Genomic DNA, 26,525 nt, shown 5'->3' on the forward strand with positions numbered 1-26,525 from the left:
ATTGGAAATAAATTGCCATAAATAAATAAGTGGAGAGAAAAATAAATATTTCCACATAAAAAATGGGGTGGAAATGAGTTGGAAAATCAATTCAAATTAAAGAGGTAGTCAAAGGTCAGTCAAATGGTCGTATGGCATCACACATAAGCATAAAAGTTAATGCACTTGAGGATATCAAGGTTGGCACTAGTTAGTGGGGATGATTTTCTTGTGTGGTAGCTCAAATATCTCCAAGGGAATCAATGCATGGCATAGAATATTTGACACATTTTAATTGAGATATTTGTGGAGATATGTCTCCACCAACATACATCCCACTCTCCACTTGTACGCAACCTCTTGCTCCATCCCCTACGCCGAACAATCTTAGCAGCCTACCCATGACAATTTGGGACAGTGTTCTAGTTCACACGCAGTAGTGGTTTGAGAGATGTCATTGTCTTGGTTTTTTGTTGGAGATGATTGAGCAATGTGCTCCCTTCCACCCACTCGAGTTATACACTTGGAAGCCACCATAGATATGCACACGAGGAAAAGGTTGGACATTGGCCAGGACAGGAAATACACATTCCACTTTTATGCCACCTATCAGAGGTCGAGTTCCACACTTGACATTGGATCTCACACATGGAATTTGACTTGCTACATTGGGCTTTCCATCTTCTCCACTTGTCATTGGACTAGTTCATTGAAATTCTCTCCATTTTTTGTATAAATCAACCACTTGAGCTCCCATTTGCTCATGGTTGGAAGCTTGATGCTTGATGTTACTATAGTCAAATTTGTATTGATCAATAAAGGAAAGTCTTTGGGGGATACTTCTTTGTCTTGTGATACTATGCTTTGAGGATGAAGTAAAATGTCATTGATTTGGTTCTTCATGCTATGATTATGTTCCATTGAGTTTATATTTCATATCTAATTGATTTTGTGCATTGCCTAAGGGAATTATTGTCTAGGGAGGGGACATTTGTAACTATTTGCAATCTTCTTTGAGCTTGGCATATACTGAGCATTGTTGTAATTTGTTGTTCTCGTTTGAACAATAAATTCAACCTTTCTTTCATATGACGAGACTCCTTTTTCACTAACAAATTTTTTTGTAAGTGTTTCTTGTGTTCAAAAGTAGGTTACCAAATCCCTTTGGATATTGGGGCATCTTCGGTTGGACCATCCATCTCCAATGACCTCAAGGAGCTCACAAGTCTCTCAAGCTAAGGATTCTCCAAGGACATCATTGGAAAATTGATAAGGGGGTTTCTATAAGCCTTATAGTCTTCCTTCCATCAAATTCAAAATTGATTTCTATTGGTTACCTTAAATTGTGCTTCAATTTCATGTCAATCATAGAAAGCTAGATAATTGGGCTTAAGCCCATCTTTCTCTCATTAAATCATTTCATGCAAGTTGATCTTAGTGAGAATATTTTTGTAACATAAGTGTATGTGAAATTGTATTTAATTCACCAACTTATTTCCATCCCATGCATTCAATTTCCTCTTATATATTTCAACTATTTATCTCTCTTGCATGCTAAGTTTTACTATTGATTATGAATAGGGATTGAAGGTGATTTCGATTGGAAAAAGGCTTAGAGGCAATTAAAGTTTGAGAAGGAGAATAAAAGTGTATGCCTTGGAGTCCTTTCACCTTTTGAACCTTCAAGATCAAAATTCTTCCCTCATTATTCCTCATTTCTTATGCTAGAACCTCACATGCTTCAGGAATTGTAAACTTCTTCTATCTCATTATTCACTCAAGGCTTTTAAGCCTTTTTATTTTGTAACATCTCGCATGTAGATCTAAAATAATTCATTTGTAACTTGTTGGGAAAGAGTGGTTTTGGTTTCCAAACTCATATTGTAAACTCTCCCCAAAGCTAATCCCTCATTTCTATGGCGGCCATCACATCACTAACTAATAATAAAAGAGCTAATTTTCCTTAGGGAGCTTGGGAATTTACCCTTAGCATCCCATCCTCTCTTTGAGAGAAGGAAAAATTGTGTGTTTTTCCCTCTTCTATTTTGTTTTTTTTCCTTTTCATGCAAGTATATTAGTTTCATTTCCATCTAATTGCATGTGAATTTCTTCATTTCACTAATACCTTTCTTGGTATTGAGCTAATTGCTTAATTTAAGCTTCACCTCATTTTGCATGCTAAGTTTCACTTGTTTGGTGCTCTCAACATTTCAATTTCATTTCCATGTGAGTGTTTATTTCATTTACATGAAATTCCTAATTCCATGGTAAGCTAAGTGGTTATCTTATGCTTCATCTCCTTTAGCTATCATTATTTGCTAATTGTTAATATAATCATTGTGCATGTTAATTTCATTTCCATGTTAATATCTTCTTCCAATTTATTTTAGTTTCATTAACATGCAAGTGTCATCTAGTTCGTAAGTTTAATTTCATTTACTTGCTACATCAATCTAATTTCCATTTAACTTGATTTAGATTTGTTTACATAACTCACTTAAAACTTAGTTCATTTGATTACTTGCAATTTTCTACTTTATTTTGAATATCATTTACAATTGTAATTTATCACTTTTATCACTAAAATTAACCTCCATTATAAGTTAGTTGTATAGAGACTAGGACCCCTTCATCAATACTCTTTTCCTAAGTTTGTGACAAAGGTAAACACATGACAAGGTAGTTCATGTTCGACTTGTCCAACGTTGATGTGTTCGCACATAGGTTGACTTAAGGGACTAGGTTGATACTCATTAATGAAGCTAAGTTTCTCCACTTGAGGCCCCTTGCAACCATCATTATCCTTACAAGGGTAAAAGTTTAAAGAGGAAGTCTCACCTTAGAATAGGTACACTAGGCCTAAAAAAATAAACCAAGAGCATATCTACATCACTTTACTTCCCTTGCAATATATTTCATGCTTATGTTATCTTGAGGATCAAGTTTTATTTGCAAGTATTATTTACTTTTCAAGTAACATTTCACATTAAAAGCAAGTATTGTGGGTTTACTTTTATTCATATTCTTGTACTTGGAGCATTTCATTTGAACTTGTCTTTGGTTATCTTGAAGTGCTTGGAGCTTGTTTAATTGTATTGGAGTATATTTCATTGGTGCAACTTTTACTTTCAAGTTATCTCACGTGAACACACTTTACATTTCAAGTGCAATTGTATCTTTACTTGCTTTTACTTTACAAGCAATCATTTCCTTCCTTGAGGATTTATCTTCTTGCAAGTTTACTTATTTGACATTGATATTATTATTTCAATTCTTTCAAAGGATCTAGCTTGTTGATATCATTGCTTATCTATTTTCTTTACATGCTCATGGTCATATCATTCACTTGTTGAAGTACTTGCATGTTTTAATTTGATGGTTGATGTGTCTCTTGGTTAAATAATATTTCATCTCCTAGAATTTGTTTGGTATCACTAACCAAGCCTTAGATTTTCCTTAGGGTCTACCCCTCTTGGCTTCATCTATGAGAGAGCCTAGATGGAGGAGTTGGGAATTGGGTGAAAGCCCCAACTCACAGCTTTCTCCCAAGGCCACACCAAGTGGAGTTATGGATTTTCTCCATGCTAACCTTAGGTGTGGAATCATGCAGCAACACATCCTATTAACCAAAATAAATAGATCAAATTGGTTTCCATTAATGGATGTTGCCATTTTTGGGTCTAACAAATCTTGTACACATGCTCAACCAAACTATTAACAACACTAAGAGTTATTGTAAATATTGTTTCAAGAAAAAAATGACAAAAAAGTATTTATTATAAAGTTCCATTGGCCTTATCCCAACTTTTTCATCTTGGAAATGGATAAAATTGCTTAGTTTCAAGTTTACGTAATGCATAGAAAATAACACAAGCATCAAAATGAAATAAGAGAATAAGATTGAAATATTACTTTGGAGGAGAGTAAGTGGCATTAGAGTGTAAGCCATTGCCTAAATAAGAAACTATGATGTAAATGGACAACTAGGCCTCCAAACTACTCTTGATCAACTGGCATTACATAGAAATAGTCTCAAACTTCCTTAAAACTAGATAGATAACCAAGGCATTTATCTTAAATCTTTGGAAGCTATTTAGCAAGGAATTCATCTCTATTGGTCGTTTTTTACCAATGTTAGTGATTTTATGAAAATCATAAACCCTATAGGTTTGAATTTAAGCAACAAAATGGCCATGAAATATTGTTTTGAGGACAAATATGGATGCAATGAAAATAACATAATTAAGGAACCAGGAGGGTAGATGCATGTTCAAAGGATTGCACTCTCTAGGAGAAAATAAACTTTTATATACTAATGTATTAAGAAATTTTATGAAATTGTCTCTTCCATTTATTAGTGGTAGTGTCATGACGTGTGTTAGCCATATCAAATAGAGAAACAAAGAGACATGGATTAGTCATGTGACACTTGAAAGCTTGTTGAAAGAAGCTACTAAACAAATTTTGTTAGAAATCATATCAATGGATGAGAAAGTGAGTTTTATTTACTGTTGATTTTTGTGTAGCATCGGGAGGTATTCCCGCATGCCAAGAGGCCTCCTAAGTTGGCCTAGAAAATTTATGGAGATTCAAATAAATTTTACTTTTGGGTTTCATATAGGCTTAAAAGTGACAAGTTGGTCCCACCATGAAAGGGTGTATCCCTTGGGGTAAATACATCCATTCAAGTTGTCTATATATACATAATGCAAGAATTCATTGATTGCTCACTCACAATCATCTCTCTTTTATAGAAGACACTCGTGGGAGCAGAAAAAGGATGAAATGGATAAATTTGGGCTTGGTTTTTGGCACAAATTTCTAGACATTTTATTGTAAACCTTGCTAAATAAGAATTTCTCCTCGAAGAAGAGTTGTTGGGTTTTCTCCAAAGTTTGGGTTTCCTGAGGAAAAATTGTTGTCTCTATTGTGCATGATTGCCTCTTTATGATCTTTAATGTTTCTACTATTTTTCGCTACATTACTATTGAGATTTCCTATGTATAATTGCTTAATGATATCAGTGGCATAAGAAAAAATATTTGTAGATCATTAGAAGTAATTATCGGATCATAAAATTAGTTTCTATTTTTCATCATTATAGAAAATTCAACATTTACTTCAAGATATGTATCTTGCATGTTCCAATTTCTTCCATGTTAATGCAACTATAACATATGCTTAACAATTACTTTAGCTAATTTGAATATCTATGTCATATTCCCTAGAGACTATGTTTAATAATGACAAATTCTAACCTAATTATGAAATACTTATGTTGTAGATACTTAAATGGTAAGCATGAGTAATGTTGTAATAAGATTGGTATCATCAAATAATTTGGAACTCATGCATCTACTTCATGTGTGTGTTTGCACGTATACATGATAAACCAATGAGGAAATGGTTATTATTAAACAAAAGAATGTATGGACAACCAAATAAAGATAAGCATGAGATACTTTATTATTCACAATGATATACATATATATTACATTATTGTGACCTTTTGTCTTCATATACCAAGTCCAAGAAGAGAGCTCTAAAATAAAAATACAACAGTGCATGACAACAATAAGCTGAATGTGCTCTATGAGATGATGGAATAAGGTGGGAGAACTCGAGGTCTCAATCAGCAGTGGTTTAAGGATGACCACAAACATAAGAATGCTTAGTGTAGTTCCCATAACTCTTCCAAATCTAATAAGACGTTGAAGTATTCTGCTAGAGGAAGTGTCCCTAATGCTTTCAAGAGGAATACCTTCAACCTGGACAAGAGAGGTATGCAACCTGCGGTGGTTTAAAGAAGGCCACCAACCAAATGAACGCTTAGTGCCATTCCCGAAACTCTTCCAAATCTAGCAAGAAGTTGAAGTCTTCTACTAGAGGAAGTGTTCCTAATGCTTTGGAGAGGGATACCTTCAACCTAGAAAAGGGAGGTTTACAATCTGCAACGGTTTAAGGAAGGCCACTAACCAAAGACATGCCTATGGGATTGTTTGTCTCTGGCTACAACTCTAAATTTGGGTATGGATGATGCTGGTTGTAGGCTTAGGTAACTGGTTCAGGTTGTGGCTCAGGGTCACTAGATGAAACTTGTAGGTGACCATTGATCCCCCCTTGTTAGATACAAGGTGAGAAGATGAGGATAACTCAAATGCAAGACTTTTTAATACTCTAGAAGAAATTTTGACATATGACCGAAATATCTTCTTGGTTGTTGAAGCCCATTGCCAAGAAGGGATCCATCCAAGGTGAATCTTTGTTCTTGCAAGAGGCTTGTTTTTGAAGCATCTGTTTGAAGAGTGAGTGTGCTGACCACAACTCTCACACGGATGAAGGTCAAAATAGTGATCTTTCACATGGCCAACTTGGTCACAATGTTGGCATTTCATAATCTGTTGTTTTGGAGGAGGAGCAAGCTTTGAAACAGGTGAAGATGAACTGCGATTAAGAAACCCAATACTTGGAAATTTGATGGGTTTTTAGTAGTCTAAAGTATGAAAGGATGCCTCCTTATCATATCCAAGACTTGTTCTATGCTTTTTGTTGATGAGTTTTTCCCATGGTCTAATGACGGGCTTGAGAAGTGCATACTGAGCTTCTACATCTGCATGCAAATATGTTCTGGAACTAGGCACTAAATCAACATCAACTTCATATTCTTGTTATTGATGGGAGTCTGTCTCAATCTTGAACAAAGTATTGTTTTAAAAAGAAAATAGATTAGAATGAAAACTCTTCTGCTAAAGCTCATTTCGCTAGAACTAAGATTCTTGTTGCAAAAAAAAATCTTCTCTTGTGCATTTTGCAAACAGGTTTGAATGTCTGTGAGAATGACTTTGTCAATCATAACTGTATTTTCAACACTAGAATGTATTAGAGTATTCAGTAACTCTAATGCTCCATAAAGTCTACCCATTTTGTTAACAAATCAAATTCTATAAATGAGGAGTGTTAGGTTCAATTGAAAATGCACCAGTAAACATACAAAAGGACAAACAACTTTCAATGCTAGATAGCTGCAACTACATAATTAGTATTGTGTGAAAAGTATTTGTGAATCCACACTTTCAATCTACTAGCACAAACTGTAACAACATCACTTTATGCCAAAACTTCGCCCTAATCTTCGTACCTCCAATATCCTTATTGATGTCAAAGCATTATACAATGCACAAAGATAAAATAGAAGCTATGCTATGCCCATTTTTACTCTATCTTATTTGACATTGTAGCTAACATCGTTGTTACAGAATGCCAAAATATTTTCTTAAAATCTCATGTTACAACACTTTTCTCTAATGGAAGAAAATAATTGTGTTCAAAAACCATTCTCTAGCACTTGCAAGAATTGTTGTTATCAACTTACCTGCATTCTCTGTTTGTTTTCCAACTTTTAAGGTAGCTGCAAATGTTGCACATACTAGCTCCAATACAACGCTCACTGCTTCGGAATTCAAGGCTTGTAGAACAGAGTTTCAACATTCAATACATAACTCAACACACATATAAACCGTTCAACACTTTTCCGCACTGAATAGGAAATGCAAAAAGTCATTTCTAATAGCAATTTTCCTATGCATTTCAACATCGATCTTAGGAATGGAATCAATCGTGATCTGCCTTTTAAATTTGGTTAGAAAACTCACACATGTTGCAATGAAACAAAATCATGTGTCTTCCACTATCGTTGTGGATACATGGCGATCATATAAGGCAAGATTTGCAGTTTACATGAGTAGGAAAGCCTTTAATGTTAACAAATTTGGGTCGTTGGGCTAGTTCCCACCAACTAAACACTTCTTGTCTTCTTTCGAGAATTCTTCGTATCCCGCTGATTTCTTAGCAATTTAAGCAATTCATATAGTTGTGGCAGTTGCAGAACAATTTCATGGTCTTTTTACAAACACTTATTTGTTGGAGGATGATGAAGATGATGGAGAAACTCAAATAAATGAGGAGTATTTATGCAGTCGTGTCGATGTTGAATGCCCTTCACATTGAGGTGGTCATTGATATTTAAAAACTTTGATTTCCCTACGGAAGCCTTTGTGAAAACAACAATTCTACTAGATTAATATTTAAGGCATGCTCCATTCTTTCCTCCACTCATTTTCTGCATTTGTTTGGACCACTAACATGGAAAACATCTCTACATTTTCTTGCATTTCCAAGTGATCCAAAATCAACTTTGTGTTCATCAAAGAAGCCTTTGTTGGAGACGGGGATTATATCTCGCACACATATTGGGGGTGGATTCAAGGATAGATGTCCACAATTTGTCTACAGGTTTCCATGTTTCTACAATCTAGAATTTAAGAGTAACGTTTCTGCAAGAGGGACGTAGATTGACTAATAGGGAACCACCAAGTCAATAAGTGTGTTAGGCTTTCAAGGAAGATAAAACACCCAAGTGAGAATAGGAATTATGAGATGGAAGAATTGATAGGCGAAGGGCGGGGAAAATTTTTAATCAGGAGAGGAGTTGCACTATCAAAGGCATCTAAATTTAGCTCTGACAACCTCACTATGGTAGAGGTATTTTGAGCTTAACTCACTGTGATACCATGTTAAACACAAGAATGTATGGACAACCAAATAAAGATAATCTTGAGATACTTTATTATTCACAATAATATACATTTATATTACATTCTTGTGACCCTTGGTCTTCATATACCAAGTGGTCTTTTATACTTTGATGATTGTTCACATTCCACACCAACCATTAACGGATTAGGTGTCCAACAATTATGTTGTAAATACTAGAATGATAAGCATCAAGTAATGTTGAACAAATTTGGTATCAACATATTACATGGATGTCCTAAAACAATTTCATATGTGTATGTTGGGGAATGGTGGGGGAAGGCTCACGAAGGAGGGGTGAGGTGAGGTGGGATGTCAAAAGGATCAATTATGAAGAAGATAATCCCATGAATCATTAAAATATTATGGAGAAATATTGGAGGTATACTTGACATGATCCTATTCATGGAATTGTTATGTCAATAAATATTTATGTGGTAGTCGTGGACTGTGCATAAGCAATATTAACAACCATGTGGAGTGATATTAACATTGTTTTTTTTTTTTGACAGTAACGGATATTTTTATTATGGGCGGCAAACAAGCTGCCGCATGCTCATACAAAACAACAAAGACAGAGAATGATTCTCAAGGAAGCTTTTTGGAAATGGGTTTGTTCGCCGCTCTATCAGAAAATTGCCGAACAGCTAGCTAAGCAGAGTCAGGAGTTGAACATTTCGATTGCTTTGACAATCAGTCCCTCAGATCTGGTTGAGTAGCTGTAGCCCAGAGTGGAACAACGCGCGGGCCAGAGGACTTTGCCGGGCAAATCCTGTTCGAGCAATACCTCAGTGCTGCGTGCTATTGAATGGAGGAAGTTACTGACTATCCACGACTGCTTTGGTGGGGCTATTGCTTTAACGGAAGCTCCATCGCTAGGCCCAATTTTACTTCTCACATATAATGCTGCCTTTTGGAGGAGAGAAGCTCTGGTAATGCTGAAACAGCCTTCAGGTTTGAGAACATCAAAAAGGTCAAAACTGGAACTGCAGTACCATCTTGAATGATCAATGAGGACTTTTGAGGAGCAGGTCATCGACTGGAAACAGAGGCCAATGGTAGGAAGACAAACAGAGAATGAGAGCAGTTCTGAGACCACCGATTAAGAAGATTGAATATACAGTGGGTTGAAAATTCCCGTAGAACAGGGTCTTGAGGAGGAAGGAGAGAGCCCAAAGAACAGAAAGGAAAGGAAGTCCGTCCAGCAGAACCATTAAGGGATGGAGCAGGAGGATTCAATCGAATTGACCACCAGAGATCTCCGATTGCAGAGGGAGCCTAGGTTGGCCTCCAAATCAGCTTGAGAATTAAGGTTCCTTAAGATGTGGAAGAAGGAGATCTTACTGAAATTGGGCAGTAATAGCCGGATTTTTTTGATAATAGAGGCTAAATGAACCTGATGGGAGGTCGTGGAATGGATCAACGATTGGATGATGAGTCTGGAATCTCCAAAGACAGAGAGAGAGTTGATATTCCTGTTAATCGCCAGTTTCAGCCCCTGCCACAATGCAAGAGCTTCCGCTCTGTTGTTGGTTTCAATTCCCAGACCCCAATGAAACCGCAAATCCAGAGAACCTCCAGGACTCAGAAGAACCCCACCACTGCCAGCAATCCCAGGGTTTCCTTTAGAGGCCCCGTCGAAGAATAAACAGTGGTCATCCAGAGCCGATCTCCACTTAATAAACTCCATTTCCTCCAGCCTAATCTCCCAGTTGGCAAGGGCAAGTGCAGTGGGGATGGACCTTTCCTTCAGATTTGGGACCAGACCTTTTAGCCATTGCTCCTCCTCTTTGACCAGATTCGTTTCATTCCTTGGGGAAGTATTGGCTTCCAAAGCCTCACCCAGCAAAGCTTTGATTTTAGAAATAACTCTTATAGAAGTGCAGCTTTCTCCTCAGAAAATTCTATTATTTCTTTCCAACCACAGCTTCCAGCAGATGAATTTAGGGATCCACATCCAACTTGTTTTAAGAAGGCTTTTTTTTGTAAGGCAGAAAGGAGATAAACTGGCCCAATTTCGAAACAGAGAGGGAATGCTATCAGGGAGGTCAAGGTTAGCTGGACCTAACGACAGAACTCCCCTCCAGACTACTTGGGCAAAGGGACATAGCAGCAACAGGTGATTGGCAGTTTCTTCTTCAGACAAGCAAAGGGAACATCTGGAAGGCCCTTCCATCCCTCGTCTACGTAAGTTATCTCTGGTAAGAATGCTTTGATGAGCTACAGTCCAACAGAAGAAGTCAATTTTGGGGAGAGAGGGGAAATCCCATATAAATTTCCATTGAGCTGGATTAGGAGGAGCATATGGGACAGCCATAATTCTTTTATAACCTTCGGAAGCAGTGTAAGAGCTGGAAAGTGAGCCCCAGCCTCTTTTGTCTTTAGAAGTGGCCTTTGATGGAGATTTGCCTTGAAGCAGATCTAATAGTAAAGAAGCTTCCCCCTGCAGCATAAAGGGGACCTCCCCCAGATTCCAACAATCCCAGGTTCTATCAGGAGCTTCCTTCCAGTTCGAAATATCCCACAGAGTATGAAGATTGCAGGACTGAAGCCAACCTTTGATATTTGCAAGACCATCCACTTGGTTCAATGGCTGATCACCCAAAATCGAGTCTTCCCAGATTTTGATTTTCCTCCCATTACCAGGGATCCAATAAAGATATTGGATGAATTGCTCCCTAGCAGAACTGCAGAGATTGAAGATCGGAGAGCCTTTTGAAGATCTTGGAGGCTTATCCAAACATCTCAGGCGTTGCCCTTGGAAGTATTTCTTCCAAAGGACTCTTTTACTCCAGCTAGAGTTTCCAGAGACTAAATTCCAAAGGATCTTGGATCCCAAAGCTAGATTTTGAGCAGCCAAGTTACGCAGATGGAGGCCTCCTTCCAGAAATGGTCTCTTGAGAGTTTCCCAGTTCACTAAATGAATCCTTCTATCATTGTTATTCCCGCCTTCCCACAGAAATCTTCTCAACAGACTGTCCATTTTGCTGAGAAAGGTTTTGGGGGCAAGGAGAACAGAGTTTTGATATAGGGGCATACTTATAAGGACCGATTTCATAAGGATGACTTTCCCTGCATTATTCAGCCAAGAGGCACCCCAAGCTTGGATTCTATTCTTTATCTTATCGAGAAGAGGCAGCCAATGAGCAACTTTAGGTTTAGATTTGAAGATTGGGATCCCAAGGTATTTAAATGACTCCCAATTCCGAATTCCATCCATTTCTAAAAGCCTTGCAATGTCTGACAGCTCCTTGATCGAGCAATTCCAGCCATAGATAGAGCATTTTCGATAGTTGATTTTGCTGCCTGAGATCAACCTGTAAGTGTCCAGCTCCTTCTTGAAGGATCTGGCAGAGATTATGCTGGCTCCTCCAAGCAACAATGTGTCATCGGCGAACTGGGCATGGTTAATGTCTTTCACCTTGTGAGTAGTTCTGAGGCCAGGCAGGATTTGAATCTGCTGATTGTATTCGAGTTGGAAGCTAAGCACCGAGGCCTGAACAGCATAGAGAAGTGGAGACAAAGGACAACCTTGTCTAAGGCCCCTAGAGGCTTGGAAGAAGTCAGTAGAACGGCCGTTGACCAGCGGAGCGATCCATGGAGAGGCAATACAGGCTTTCACCCAGTTTATGAAGTCTGTTGAAAAGCCTAACTTCTTCATCACAATGAACAAAAAATCATGTCTCACCCTATCGAATGCGTTAGCTAGATCGAGCTTAATCACCATACCTTTCTCTTTTCTTTGGCAGCTAGAATGAACTGCTTCTTGCACCAGCACAATGTTGTCCAATATCTTTCTTCCTTTTATGAATCCGCCTTGATTTTCAGGGATGATGTCTGGCAATATGTTTTTAAGCCTGTTGGCAATAATTTTGGAGACCAGCTTATAACTGGAATTGCACAGGGATATGGGCCTAAATCTGCTGAAGTCTGAGGCGCCTTTCTCTTTTGGGATCAAGGCGAGAAAGGCCGAATTGATGCCACCGCCCAGCTTAGCACAGTTCTGGGACTTTCTGACCATTCTCAATAAATCTTTTTTTATTGTTGACCAGCAAGTCAAAAGAAACCTGACAGAGAACCCATCTGGGCCTGGGGCTTTATCAGGTTCCATGCTGTCCAGAACTTTCTTAAGCTCGTCCATATTGATCGGAGCTGTCAACATGGCATTATCCGAATCGTGAACGCACTTGGGGATTAATTCAATCGGATAGGCATGAGGATCAATGGCTGGTTCTTCAGGAGCCGAATAAAGATTTTGGAAGTAGGAGTATGCAACTCTCTTAATGCCATCAAAATCCTTAACCACAGTATTTTGGAATTGGATCTCAGAGACAGATTTGAAATTCTTACGGGCTTCTGCTTGCTTATGAAAGAAGCTGGTGTTTTTATCTCCAGATTGCAGCCAAAGATTCCTAGACTTCTGCCGCCAGAATTCTTCCTCCTCCCTGCTGGATCTGTGAACCTCTTTTTGAAGCTCGACTTCTTTTTGGAGAAGACTTTGAGAAACAGGACTATTCTCCATATTTAATTGGTGAGCAGCAAGACTGTTTAGAGTTTCTTTTCTTTTGGCTGTAGGGGTTTTCAATCTTTTAGCCCACTCTTTAAGGTTTCTTTTTAGGCCTCTAATTTTCTCTTCCCATACAAAAAATGGAGAGCCTTGGACAGGTCTATTCCAGGATTCCGAAACCACCTCTTGGAATCCATCTTGCTGAATCCACAGAGGGCTGAAACGAAAAGGGATGGGGCCTAGATTACCATCCCGGGAAAGCTCGAGAAGGATGGGCTTATGATCTGAAGTGAGATTTGGAAGAATTTTAGAAGTGGCCATAAGATCGCATGTCAGGAAAGAAGAATGGACAAGGAATCTATCCAAACGGGCAGCAATGTGATTGGGGCCTAATCTTCTGTTGGACCAGGTGAATTTACCTGAAGATGGTTTTATATCCTCCAGATCCCAGCCCAGCATTATATCTTCAACCCATTCTCTGGTAGGGTCCCTGACAATGGAGCCTCCCTTTTTCTCATCAAGAGCAAGGGTGACATTCAGGTCACCTGCAATAATGATATTTCCAGGATTTTGCTCTGAAAGGAAAGAATGAAGCGAGTTCCAACAAATTTGTTTCTCGCCTGGCAAAACAGGGGCATAAACATTAAACATACTTACTTGTTGACCAGAATCTTTGTGGAGGAGCTGAGTGAGAAGCCAGTGGGGGCTACTTTTTTCTTGAATAAAATCATATATGGCGCTGTTCCAGAAGGTGGCTATTCCACCAGAAGCGCCTCTTGCACTAACCGCTCTTCCTTGACCTTTTTGCCAAAAAGCTTTACTAGATTGGAGGAGAAGGAGATCCTCCATCTTTGTCTCCTGGACGAGGAGGATGTCAGGCGAGTATATTCTCACTATATCTTTCAAGGCTTCCTCTTTCAACCTGCTACCTAATCCTCTGCAGTTCCAGGAGACGTATTTCATTATTTACTGATTTGGGGGGTTGAGGCTCCTATTGGAGCCCTGTTACTCTTGCGCCCTGATCTGGTATTCATCATTCCTTTGAGGGTTTTTTGGGATCCTTGGAGGACATCTATATAGGTTTTTTCCTCTCTCTGTTTCTTCTTGGATTTCCGTCCCCTTGTCGTCTTGATAGGAGTGACTAGCGAGTTATCAGTTTCTGAATCTATCTCTTCTGATTCTCCCTCAGAGTCTGAGGCTAGGCTGATGTGCTCTTCATTGCCTTCATTTCCCCTCTGACAATCATGGACTGGTGGAATAGATGATTCGACTTCATTTTCTTTCGCTTGCTTCACCATTTTTTCTGTTTCCTCTTGGGTCTCCATGGCAACCGCCTTTTCTCCTGAGGAGGAGCCATTTTTAGGAGCAGCAGCGGCTTTTGAATTAGTTTGAGGCTTCCCCTTTGGAGCGGAGATGTTCTGCCCCGGAGGCTTTGGAACAACCTTTCCATTTTTGATTTCTTTCCATCCTTCTTCTTCAACCGTGTTCCCTGTTGGAGCTTTTGGGCAGTTTCGCTGGAAGTGTCCATGCTCATGACAGGTTCGGCATTTGAACGGCAACTGCTCGTAGTCCAGCTTCTGGTAATGCTGCCATTCTCCAACTGAAAGTTTGACCGCTTCTGGCAGACCGGCTTCCAGATCGACTTCCACGCAGATTCTAGCGCATGTATATTGGCCCTTATGATCAGCTTTGTCAATAAAACGACCCAGCCCATTACCAATCTTCTGCAGAGATTGATAGCTCCAGCAGTGTATCGGGAGATTAGGAAGCCGAACCCAGACCGGCGCCTCCTTAGGGACATCGACAGAAGGATCGAAGTCAGGGCTCCATTTGTTAAGGTACAGACCCTGGTTTCCCATAAAATACGGCCCGTTTCTGAACACCAGGTCACGATCTTCTTTGGTGGTAAATTCAAAAATGAAGTAGCCTCGTCCCACAGCATAACAGATCACGTTGTTTTTCAACTGAGGTCTCCAGTTTCGCTGAATCCAGTCGTCCGTAGTTTTGGTGGAAGGCCAGCGGCCCATAAACTGCCCTACCAGGCCTCTTTCAGACAGAGCCAGAGCGATTTTAATAGGCTGTTCTTCTGGGAGTGCTATCTCAGGAATTTCTTCGATTTTTTTTATGAATTTCGGCACATCAGCAGTCCGAAGTTTCTTCCCCTTCTGCGATAAAAGTCTTCTGAAAGCTTCTTCAGAGGATGAAGGTGGGGTGGGAGCGGACTCCCCACCCCCAGGCCCGCTCATGGCGGCGTCCAAACGATGGTGGCTGCAGACCTAAACCAACTCCGCAGAACAGAGCAGAGCGCGCGCGCGTTCGAAGATGTAACCTTGATATTAACATTGTTACATACAAGAGCATTGATACATTCATTTGAGATGGAACCAAAAAGGATGGTTGTGATGCTTACATACTATTTTTTTGAAATTGACATCCCATGTTGCAACTTGGTTGTCTTGCACTAATGGTTTTCCTTGAATCCATGAGTGGGAGACCTTGATATTTGATGAGTTGTATTGCCTTCATAAGGCCTTGCCAAATTTTCAGCTTAGCAATCTAGGATCTTACTAGAATTGTACACTAGTTATGAAGAGTTCCCTATGTAGTTTGTGATATGATGGTGGAATTGACACATACTGAGTCTTGGTTGTAAGAAGATTCCCATAGATTCAGCATGTGTTGGTATGATTTATGTTAGGTATTATCTTCCAACTTGAATCATGCATCATTGTTTTGGGAATTTTAGAAATAATAAACCAATATGAAAAATCTTACCAATGGTAATGCATCTGCATGATAAAACACTCATACAAAGAAATATTATGACGATGTGACAAATTGAACATACTTACTAACTTGACAGGAACTATGACCTAAACATGATAACCCAAGCTTTAAAAACTATCTTTTTTTGTTAGAAACACCAAAATTAACTCATAAATTGAAAAGTGGTTCTATTGGTAGTAACATTTTTGTCTCAGTTAAAATTGACACATTTTTCAACCATGGCCTTAACAAATTCGTAATATTGACAACAAAAACATAAAAATCAACCCTTGGATACAAAATTAGCACCAAGAGAAAAACCTTTTTTCTGTTGATTTACGGAGGTGGGTATAGGTGTGGCAAAATTACAATTTCTTTGAAATTGTGGCCTTAATAACCTACATCGTTTTAACCAAAACCATAAAATCAACTCTAAAATAAATATTGGTGCTCCCAATAGCAAATCCCCTTTTTATATAGTTAAATTTGTATTTTTTTTAATATATGGCCTTGACATCTAGTACCTTTGCAACCAGAATCTTAAAATTAATCTCCAAATCAAAACTCAGTACTACTAATAATAGCTCAATTTTACTTTGTGAATGAAAATTGCAACATTTTTGAAACCATAAACTTTAAAGATTAATATTATTGAAAGGCAAAACCCAAAAAGAAAAAGAATAAAAGAAAAATAACAAACATATGAGGGAAAAAAAAGGATTAAAAAGCAAAACCAAAATAAGGGAAAATATGTTTCTTTCTAATAAAACATAGTTACAGATGAAATAGGAACTATTACCTCAAAACGGGTACTCGAGCTCAAAAACCCCAAAAAAAACATGAAAAAACAACCCAAAATTGAAAAGCGTTTATTCTAGAACAATGTTTTTTTTTTAAGGATAAATTTTCAACATGTTTTTTAAATGGAAGTAAAAACCATTTTTTTTTTTTGTAAATGGATAAAAAAAAACCCTTAAAAAAATTGTTTATTTTGGAATAACAAAAAAAAAATCGGGTTACAATTTTGACATTTTTTTTAGCAATGGAGTTAAAGAGAAAATATCCAGACTTTAAAAACTGTAAAATTCAAACAATTCTCGGTGATGTTAAAGATAAAATTATCATGTCTCAAATCCTAATAATTCCAACTATTTACATCCATGTTGTTAAAGATAAAATATCTTGACTCTAAATACCTTGAATTTGTAATTGTTTTCGACCATAGCATTAAAGATAAAATGTCATAATTCAGAAACACCTTAACATTTTGACAACTTTTCAACCTTGTAATTAAAAACCTTCAGTTTGTAACACATTTCAACCATTAAATTATTGACAAATTATATGACTAAAACAATTTTTAAAAATTAACAAGTAAACGAAAGATTCATTATTCCAAGAGTAATTTTTAGCAATGGAGTTAAAGATAAAATATCCGGACTTTGAAAAACTATAACATTCCAAGAATTCTCGGACATGATGTTAAAGATAAAATATCATGTCTCGAATCTTGATAATTCCAACTATTTCCATCCATGTTGTTAAAAATAAAATACATTGACTCTAAAAAACCTTGAAATTGTAATTTTTTCAACCATAGCATTAAAGATAAAGTATCATAATTCAGAAACACCTTAACATTTTGACAAATTTTCAACCTTGTGATTAAAAACCTTCAGTTTGTAACACATTTCAACCATGAAATTATGGACAAATTATATGACTAAAACAATTTATAAAAATGAACAAGTAAATGAAAGATTCATTATTCCAAGAGTAATTTTTAGCAATGGAGTTAAAGATAAAATATCTTGACTCTAAAAACCCTTGAAATTGTAATTTTTTTCAACCATAGCATTAAAGATAAAATATCATAATTCAGAAAACACCTTAACATCTTGACAAATTGTCAACCTTGTAATTAAACCTTCAGTTTGTAACACATTTCAACCATGAAATTATGGACAAATTATATGACTAAAACAATTTTTAAAAATGAACAAGCATATGAAAGATTCATTATTCCAATAGTGATTTTTATTTCAAAGGATAAAACTATATCTCTTTCCAAATTTTAGCCTAAGACAACTTATCCTATTGTAAGAAAAACCTAAAAATCGACCATCTAAATGAAGTGTTTTTTTTAATGAGGCATTAAAATTTCAGCAATTTTAAAACTATCTTATACCAAATGATAACAAAAAATAATATCATGACAACATCACTGTATAATTTAAAAAATCAACATTAATTTCTAGTATTTATTTTACTTTTGATCAAGATATCAACTTTCCTAGATTGAATATCACATACATTAAAGCATATAATCCAAAAAACATAGAAATGACCCATAACTTCATGTAAGATCATATGGAAGTCAAAAATATTTATTTCAAGTTACCATGCAAACATCTCTAAAGACATGAATTTCTTTTAATTAAAACATTAAATCCAACAAACATAGAAATGACTCATAAATTCATGTGAGATCATGGAAGTCAAAATATTTATTTCAAGTTACCATGCAAACTTCATTTACATAAAATGTCTTAGACATTTATTCAAAATCATCCATAGGATCTGGCACACCATCAGAATCTACATCTTCAGATGAATGACTGGATGCAGATGAAGATGACCCATATTCTTCTCTTTCATCAACTAGAGCCCCATCTGAGTCAACATGCATGCCCACCATTTCAGGTTTCAAAAGTCTTCTAGATCTACGACTAGGTTCAGTAGACTCCCATCTCAACATTGTTCCTTCTGGTAGCAACTTCTTCAAAATATGTATGGTCTTGAAGCGAAGAGTTCCTCTCTTTGTTAAATTGAAGTCATAGACAAGTATGTCAACATCCTCCAATTTTAATAGGTCTGTGCAGCGACGATTTATATTTGTACCCTTTCTTTTTCTCTTTCTGCGATTTTTTTTATCAACTACCATCTCTGGTTTGTACACACCATTGAATGGATGGGTACTTGTGGCATACCAATTTACCTCAATAGTTGTAATATATTCATTTTATTTAATGACTTTTATAACCTTCGCAACCCAAAATGGATAGCCAAGTGGATCTCCATCTGCTAATATTGTTATCATGCAACCCTCCTTAACATCCTGCACAGAACCCCAGTAAATGTCTTCCATGGCTTCACGTTGTGATGCAGGAGCATCTGGTTAATAGGGCGGAGATAGAAAGAAAGTTGGCATGGTTTCTAAGAAGGACAGAGAACACAGATCGCAGAACGGACAGCATGTCTGTTTTTTTTTAATTCTTTTTATTATCAGTTGTTTTTGTTTTTTGTTTAAAAATGCCTAGAATACTGTAACGAGTTCTAATTAGGAACAATAGTATTAGTTAGAATCATTAGTTGCTGAATAGTTATATACTGTTGTAAATACAAACAAAGGGAAACAAGCTAGTCATGAATAAATTTCAAATATGAAATAACTGATGTAACTGACAACAGAACAACTGACAGCAGTTATCCAACTGCTTGAGAACAATGATACAAAAACGGAGGAAAACAAGCCCATAGGGGTTCGGGAGTGAAAAGATAAAAGAACAGAAAGAAATATATTCATTTTGTTTTCCAGTGCACAAACAGTCCCTACGTGCGTCCTCAAAAGAAAAACTGTACAATTCAATGCTGTGTTACTATTTTATTTTTTTTCATGTTGCAAAACCTATTACATGTTCTTGACAGATTTCGAACCGAGCGGAAGGACAAATAAACAAACGAGAGGTGACACCAACCGGCACAGGCCACGCAGTTACAGTGTCTCAGACAAAAACATTTTCAAAGGTATGCAAACGAACCCATAAGGCGATTCAATATTTTCTTTCCACATAAATTCACGGAATAAATATAATTATTAAAAGTCCATCTCAGCATTACAAACTATTGTTCAACGTAGCTTCAAACCCTACCCAGTTCACAAGCATAGGGAACGACAGGGTTATGATCAACAGCCGCAGCAAGAAATTACCCAATACAGTACCCAACAAACAAACCAACAGTCCATACAAGAATCCAACCTAGTACAGCCAAAGTAAAGAACAATTCTACCCGTAAGCTATCCAGAATGGTCGGAAGCCCAATGCATTTGACCCAACGAACGGCTCCACCTGCATAGGGACGAAAAGAGAAAGGGTTAGTTACCAACCCTCGAAGAAAAGCGAGAAGTTGAGAAATTGAAAGGGAATTACTGAGAGAGTAAACAAGAAATATTACCTGAAGGTGAGCCGCAGCTGCAGAGCAAACCCCTCAAACGGATGAACCCTGCTCACAGAGGAGCCGGGCTATTAGTATCAAAACAAGCAATGGAAACAAAGTCTGGCAGAGAACGGGAGCTTACCAATTAAATTAGCAGAGGGTCGAACAGAGCAAGCCGCGCAACCCATCGAACTTGGAGGCTGACGAACCAGGACTGTAACCAAAGTTCCATTAACTTACAGTTCTCGAATAACCATGGACCCTTGAGAGAAACGAACAGACAGTACCGTGACAAACATCAAAGCCAGGAAAAAACGCCATAACGACAGAGGAAACATACATATAAACAGTACAGTAGCCCGAACTTACCAAAGCGACACCAGACAGTCGAAACATACAAGCCCGGACCTGGAACAACAAAACCGCAACCAAACGCTTGCTACACAGTCGACCGAGCAGGCAGGGTTCGCATTTTTCACCGCAGACATTACAACAGTCACAAAGAAAATCGCCAGAGACTGCAGAGCTAAACAACTAGGTAACAATGACAACCCAAAGGGCGCAAACAGGGTAAAACCCAAGCCGAGTAACTTTCCAGGATCTCGAGGTGGGACAGTTGTCCACCTGATAGACCACCACAGTACATGCCATAACCCAAGGTGATTGTAAATCAATCCGAATTTATTACCAAATCAATTGTAATACTGTCTGGTTCATAAGAGTGTTACACGTCCGCATTGGAGCGGTGGGACCACGTGGGCTGGCCCCATCAAGTGGTATCAGACTAGCATTTTGAGGAAGTAGAGGAAGATGGAAGTACAAAGACGAGGACGTGGGAGAGGTGCACGCAGAGGAGCAGATGAAGGATTGAGAGAACAGCTGAGAATCCTTACAGCTCGCTTGGAAGCAGTAGAGGTGGGTAGGCGAAGAGACCCGAAACTTGGGGATGACAGTGAAGATGAGGCAGCAACTGTTACAGATGGGTCAGAGGAAGAAGTCCCTGAGTTGAGGCTGTTGCGATCAGTTCTGCTAGCCAGCAGCAAGCCCAAACCAGAGATCCCTAACTATGATGGTAGTCTGTCCGCAGATGTCTTGCTGGATTGGGTGAGTGAATTAGACAAATATTTTGAAAATGAGGAGATCAGTGAGGACAAAAGAGTTAGATTTGCTACGACCAAGTTAAAAGGACACACTGCCCTATGGTGGGATAGTGTCCAAGCGGACAGAAGGCGAATGAACAAACTGCCGATAAGAAAATGGCCAAGGATGGTGGCAAAACTGAAGGGTAGATTTTTGTCTAAAGACTACCAGGTTGAACTTTATCGGCGAGTACAGAATTTAAGGCAGAAAGGTATGACTGTACAAGAGTACACATAAGAGTTTTATCGTGTAAATTTACGTGTTGGTTATACAGAGGATACTCCCGAAAAAACAGCGAGGTACGTGAATGGCTTAAGGATGGAAATATTGGACGAGATCAGCATTCTCTCTCCCCGAAGTGTTGAAGAAGCCTTTCAAAGTGCTATAAAGGCGGAGGAAAAAATTAACAGGAAACAGAACAACAGGAGAGGGAGAGGAAATGGCAGAGGACGAGGACAGTCCTACGGCAGAGGGAGAACTGTTGCAAACAGCGAAGAAGGCAGCAGTTCTAGAGCTTCAGGGACAGCAGAGAAGGGAGAAAGCACCAGAGGAGGTCGGCCATACTAGCGGGGACGAGGAAATGGCCGCGGAAGAGGGACCAATGTCCAGTGCTACAGGTGCCATAAGTGGGGGCATAGATCCTTCGAATGCCCGGAAGCTGAGCATGCTGGCCAGAGGGGAACATTTGTTGCGCAGCCTGAGGAAGCTGAAGCACAACCCCGGGAGGTAGAAAACATGGCAGAAACAGGGGAAGCTTTAATTTTAAACAAAGTGCTGTTGAAACCAGCCAAGGAGGTGGCTGAACAGACCCAGCGAAAGGCGTTGTTCCGAACAGTTTGCAAATCACTTGGGAAGTGCTGTAAATTAATAATAGACAGCGGAAGTACAGACAACTTGGTTGCCACTGAAATGGTGGAAAAGCGGGGACTGAAGCGACTTAAACACCCCACGCCTTACAAGGTGTCGTGGCTACAGAAAGGCCACCAGTTATTAGTTGATGAACAGTGTGAGGTTGAATTTCGCATTGGCAAATATCACGACACGGTGGTCTGTGATATTATGCCAATGGACGTGTGCCATATACTGCTTGGAAGACCGTGGCAGTATGATCGGAAGGTGACACATGATGGGAAGACAAATTGTTATAAATTTGTGAAAGATGGGATCAAACATACACTTGTACCCATCAAGGAAGAGGATGCAGCGGAACCGAGTGGAGCAAAGGCACTGTTAATTGGAGGGAAACAGTTTGTGAAGTAGATTGAGGAAAATGAGGTCAATTATGCAATTGTGAGGAGGACAAAACCGATGTTGCTGAACACAGAAAAATCAGAACTGCCTATAGAGATTCAGGAGCTGTTGAAAGAATTCCAAGACATAGTGGTTGATGATTTACCTGATAAATTGCCTCCCAAGAGGAGTATTAGCCATCACATTGACTTTATACCGGGAGCAAGCTTGCCAAACAAGGCAGCGTACAGGATGAGTCCGAAAGACAATGAAGAAATTCGCAAACAAGTGTAGGAGTTGCTAGATAAGGGACTGATCAGAGAAAGTTTGAGCCCTTGTGCAGTACCAACAGTACTTGCACCTAAGAAGGGTGGAGAATGGTGAATGTGTACAGATTCGCGGGCTATTAATAAAATTACGATTTGATATAGATTTCCCTTACCCAGGATGGACGACATGATGGACTGTCTTAGTGGGGCAGCTTATTTTACAAAAATAGATCTGAAGAGTGGTTATCATCAGATCAGGATTAGGGAAGGAGATGAGTGGAAGACAGCGTTTAAAACCAATGAAGGACTGTACGAATGGCTGGTCATGCCATTTGGATTAAGCAACGCTCCTAGTACCTTCATGAGATTGCTGAACAAGATGTTAAAAGAATTTATTGGCAAGTTCGTGATAGTTTATCTTGATGATATCTTGATTTTCAGCAGAACGAAGGGAGAACATCTTCAACATGTTCGAAAGGTGTTAGAGAAGTTACAGCAGAACAAACTGCGGATAAACTTAAAGAAATGCACTTTCCTGCAGAAGGAGCTGGTCTATTTGGGGTTTGTGGTTGCAGAAAATGAATTGAAGATGGACCCAGAAAAGATTGCAGCAATTATATATTGGCCGTCACCAAAGAGCTTATTTGAGGTACGTAGTTTTCACGGATTGGCAAGTTTTTATCGGAAATTTATTAGAAATTCCAGTGAAATCTGCGCACCAATGTTAGAGACCATCAAAAAGGCGAGTCAACCTTTTTGTTGGACCAAGGCGGCAGAAGACAGTTTTCAGCTTTTGAAGCGGAAGATCACGGAGAGGCCAATCTTGAGACTGCCCGATTTTAATAAACTTTTTCAGGTTCGATGTGACGCAAGTGGAACAGCTATTGGCGCTGTGCTCAGTCAGGAAGACAGACAAGTGGCATTTTTTAGTGAAAAACTAAATGAGAGTCGGCAGAAATATTCCTCATATGACAAGGAATTTTATGCAATGGTCCAAGCTTTAAAACATTGGAGACACTACCTACTGGGCAATGAGTTCGTTTTGTTTTCTGATAATTCGGCATTACAATATGTAATGCAGCAGCACAAGTTAAACCATAAGCACGCCAAGTGGGTAGAATACTTGCAGAGTTTTACTTTCGTGTTAAAACACATAAGTGGGCAAGCCAACAAAGTGGCAGATGCTTTGAGCAGAAGAGCCTTGCTCTTACAGGAAAGTAGCATACAGGTGATGGGATTCGAACATCTGAAAGATTTGTATCAGATGGACACAGATTTCAAGGAAGCTTTTGAAGCCTGCCAAAATCCCGTATTGAGGAACGCAAGCCCATGGTTAGACTATAATTTACAGGAAGGATTATTGTTCCGAGGTGGGCAGTTATGTATCCCGGACTATTCAATGAGGGAGAATATAGTACGGGAGAAGCATAGTGGTGGATTAGCGGGACATTTTGGTATCAACAAAACTTTGGAGCAACTCGGACATTTTTATTATTGGCCTAAAATGAGCAGGGATGTACAAAGATTGGTAAACAGGTGTAAAGTCTGCCAACTGTCAAAGGGACAGTCAGAATACTGGACTTTACACACCACTACCCATTCCAAGCAGGCTATGGGACTCGGTCAGCATTGACTTTGTTCTCGGACTGCCTAGAACACAGCGGGGGTATGATTCGGTAGTGGTGGTGGTAGATAGATTTTCAAAAATGGCTCATTTTATTCCTTGCCGGAAAACTAGTGATGCCACGTACGTGGCACACCTGTTTTTCACGGAAGTTGTTAGATTACATGGCCTACCCAGAACTATCATTTCAGACAGGGACGTAAAGTTCATAGGGCACTTTTGGCGCACCCTGTGGAAAAAGTTGGGCACGCAATTGAATTTCAGCTCTGCGTATCATCCGCATACTGATGGACAAACGAAGGTGGTGAACAGGAGCTTGGGGAATTTATTACGGAGTTTGACTGGAGAAAATTCACGATTATGGGATCGAGCTCTTGCCCAAGCAAAATTTGCTTATAACGATTCACCCAATCGTAGCACCGGACTTAGCCCATTCCAGATTTTGTATGGCATGCATCCTCGAGGAATACATGAACTGCGAGATTTGGGAAAGCTGGAACGAAGAAGCGCGAATGGGGAAGATTTTGCAGAAGCAATGAGTGAGCTTCATGAAGAGGTCAAACTAAGGTTGCAGGACAGTGTACAAAAATACAAGCAGCAAGAAGACTCAAAACGACGAGAGGTGCATTTTAATGTTGGAGACGAGGTCCTTGCGCATCTGCGCCGGGAACGGTTTCCTAGGGGCACATATAACAAGTTAAAATATAAGAAAATTGGTCCATGCAAGATCCTACGAAAATTTTCAGCCAACGTTTACGAGATTCAGCTGCCACCGGACATAGGCATATCACCTATTTTTAATGTGGCGGATTTGTTCCCATATAATGCCCAAGCAGAGGATGATAGTGCGGTACAGCCAGAACGGGACACCCAATTTGGAGGCAGTTCTTGGAAGAAACAGTTACCTTCGGCCCGGACCCATGAGATTGAAGGGATCCTCAGCACCCAGGTAGCCAAGAAGACGCGCAGGAAGGAATATCTGTGTTACCTCGTCAAGTGGAGAGACCGTCCAATGGAGGACAGCTCATGGCTCGACGCGGCACAGATACAGAAGGCTGGTTATTCGGTGGAGGAACTCATGGAACGGAGCCATGAAATTCTTTTACCCCGGAAGCCTGATGCAGGAGCATCTGGTTAACAGGGCGGAGATAGAAAGAAGGTTGGCATGGTTTCTGAGAAGGACAGAGAACACAGCTCGCAGAACGGACAGCATGTCTGTTTTTTTTTTAATTATTTTTATTATCTGTTGTTTTTGTTTTCTGTTTAAAAATGCCTAGAATACTGTAACGAGTTCTAATTAGGAACAGTAGTATTAGTTAGAATCATTAGTTGCTGAACAGTTATATACTGTTGTAAATACAAACAAAGGGAAACAAGCTAGTCATGAATAAATTTCAAATATGAAATAACTGATGTAACTGACAACAGAACAACTGACAGCAGTTATCCAACTGCTTGAGAACAATGATACAAAAACGGAGGAAAACAAGCCCATAGGGGTTCGGGAGTGAAAAGATAAAAGAACAGAAAGAAATATATTCATTTTTTTTTCCAGTGCACAGACAGTCCCTACGTGCGTCCTCAAAAGAAAAACTGTACAATTCAATGTTGTGTTACTATTTTATTTTTATTTTTTTCATGTTGCAAAACCTATTACATGTTCTTGACAGATTTCGAACCGAGCGGAAGGACAAATAAACAAACGAGAGGTGACACCAACTAGCACAGGCCATGCAGTTACAGTGTCTCAGACAAAAAACATTTTCAAAGGTATGCAAACGAACCCATAAGGCGATTCAAGATTTTCTTTCCACATAAATTCACGGAATAAATATAATTATTAAAAGTCCATCTCAGCATTACAAACTATTGTTCAACGCAGCTTCAAACCCTACCCAGTTCACAAGCATAGGGAACGACAGGGTTATGATCAACAGCCGCAGCAAGAAATTACCCAATACAGTACCCAACAAATAAACCAACAGTCCATACAAGAATCCAACCTAGTACAGCCAAAGTAAAGAACAATTCTACCCGTAAGCTATCCAGAATGGCCGGAAGCCCAATGCATTCGACCCAACGAACGGCTCCACCTGCATAGGGACAAAAAGAGAAAGGGTTAGTTACCAACCCTCGAAGAAAAGCGAGAAGCTGAGAAATTGAAAGGGAATTACTGAGAGAGTAAACAAGAAATATTACC

This window comes from Pinus tabuliformis, chromosome 4_1 (genome assembly GCF_031772625.1).
Source record: "Pinus tabuliformis cultivar Carrire ecotype Pingquan chromosome 4_1, CPIR1, whole genome shotgun sequence".
Lineage (NCBI taxonomy): Eukaryota > Viridiplantae > Streptophyta > Pinopsida > Pinales > Pinaceae > Pinus > Pinus tabuliformis.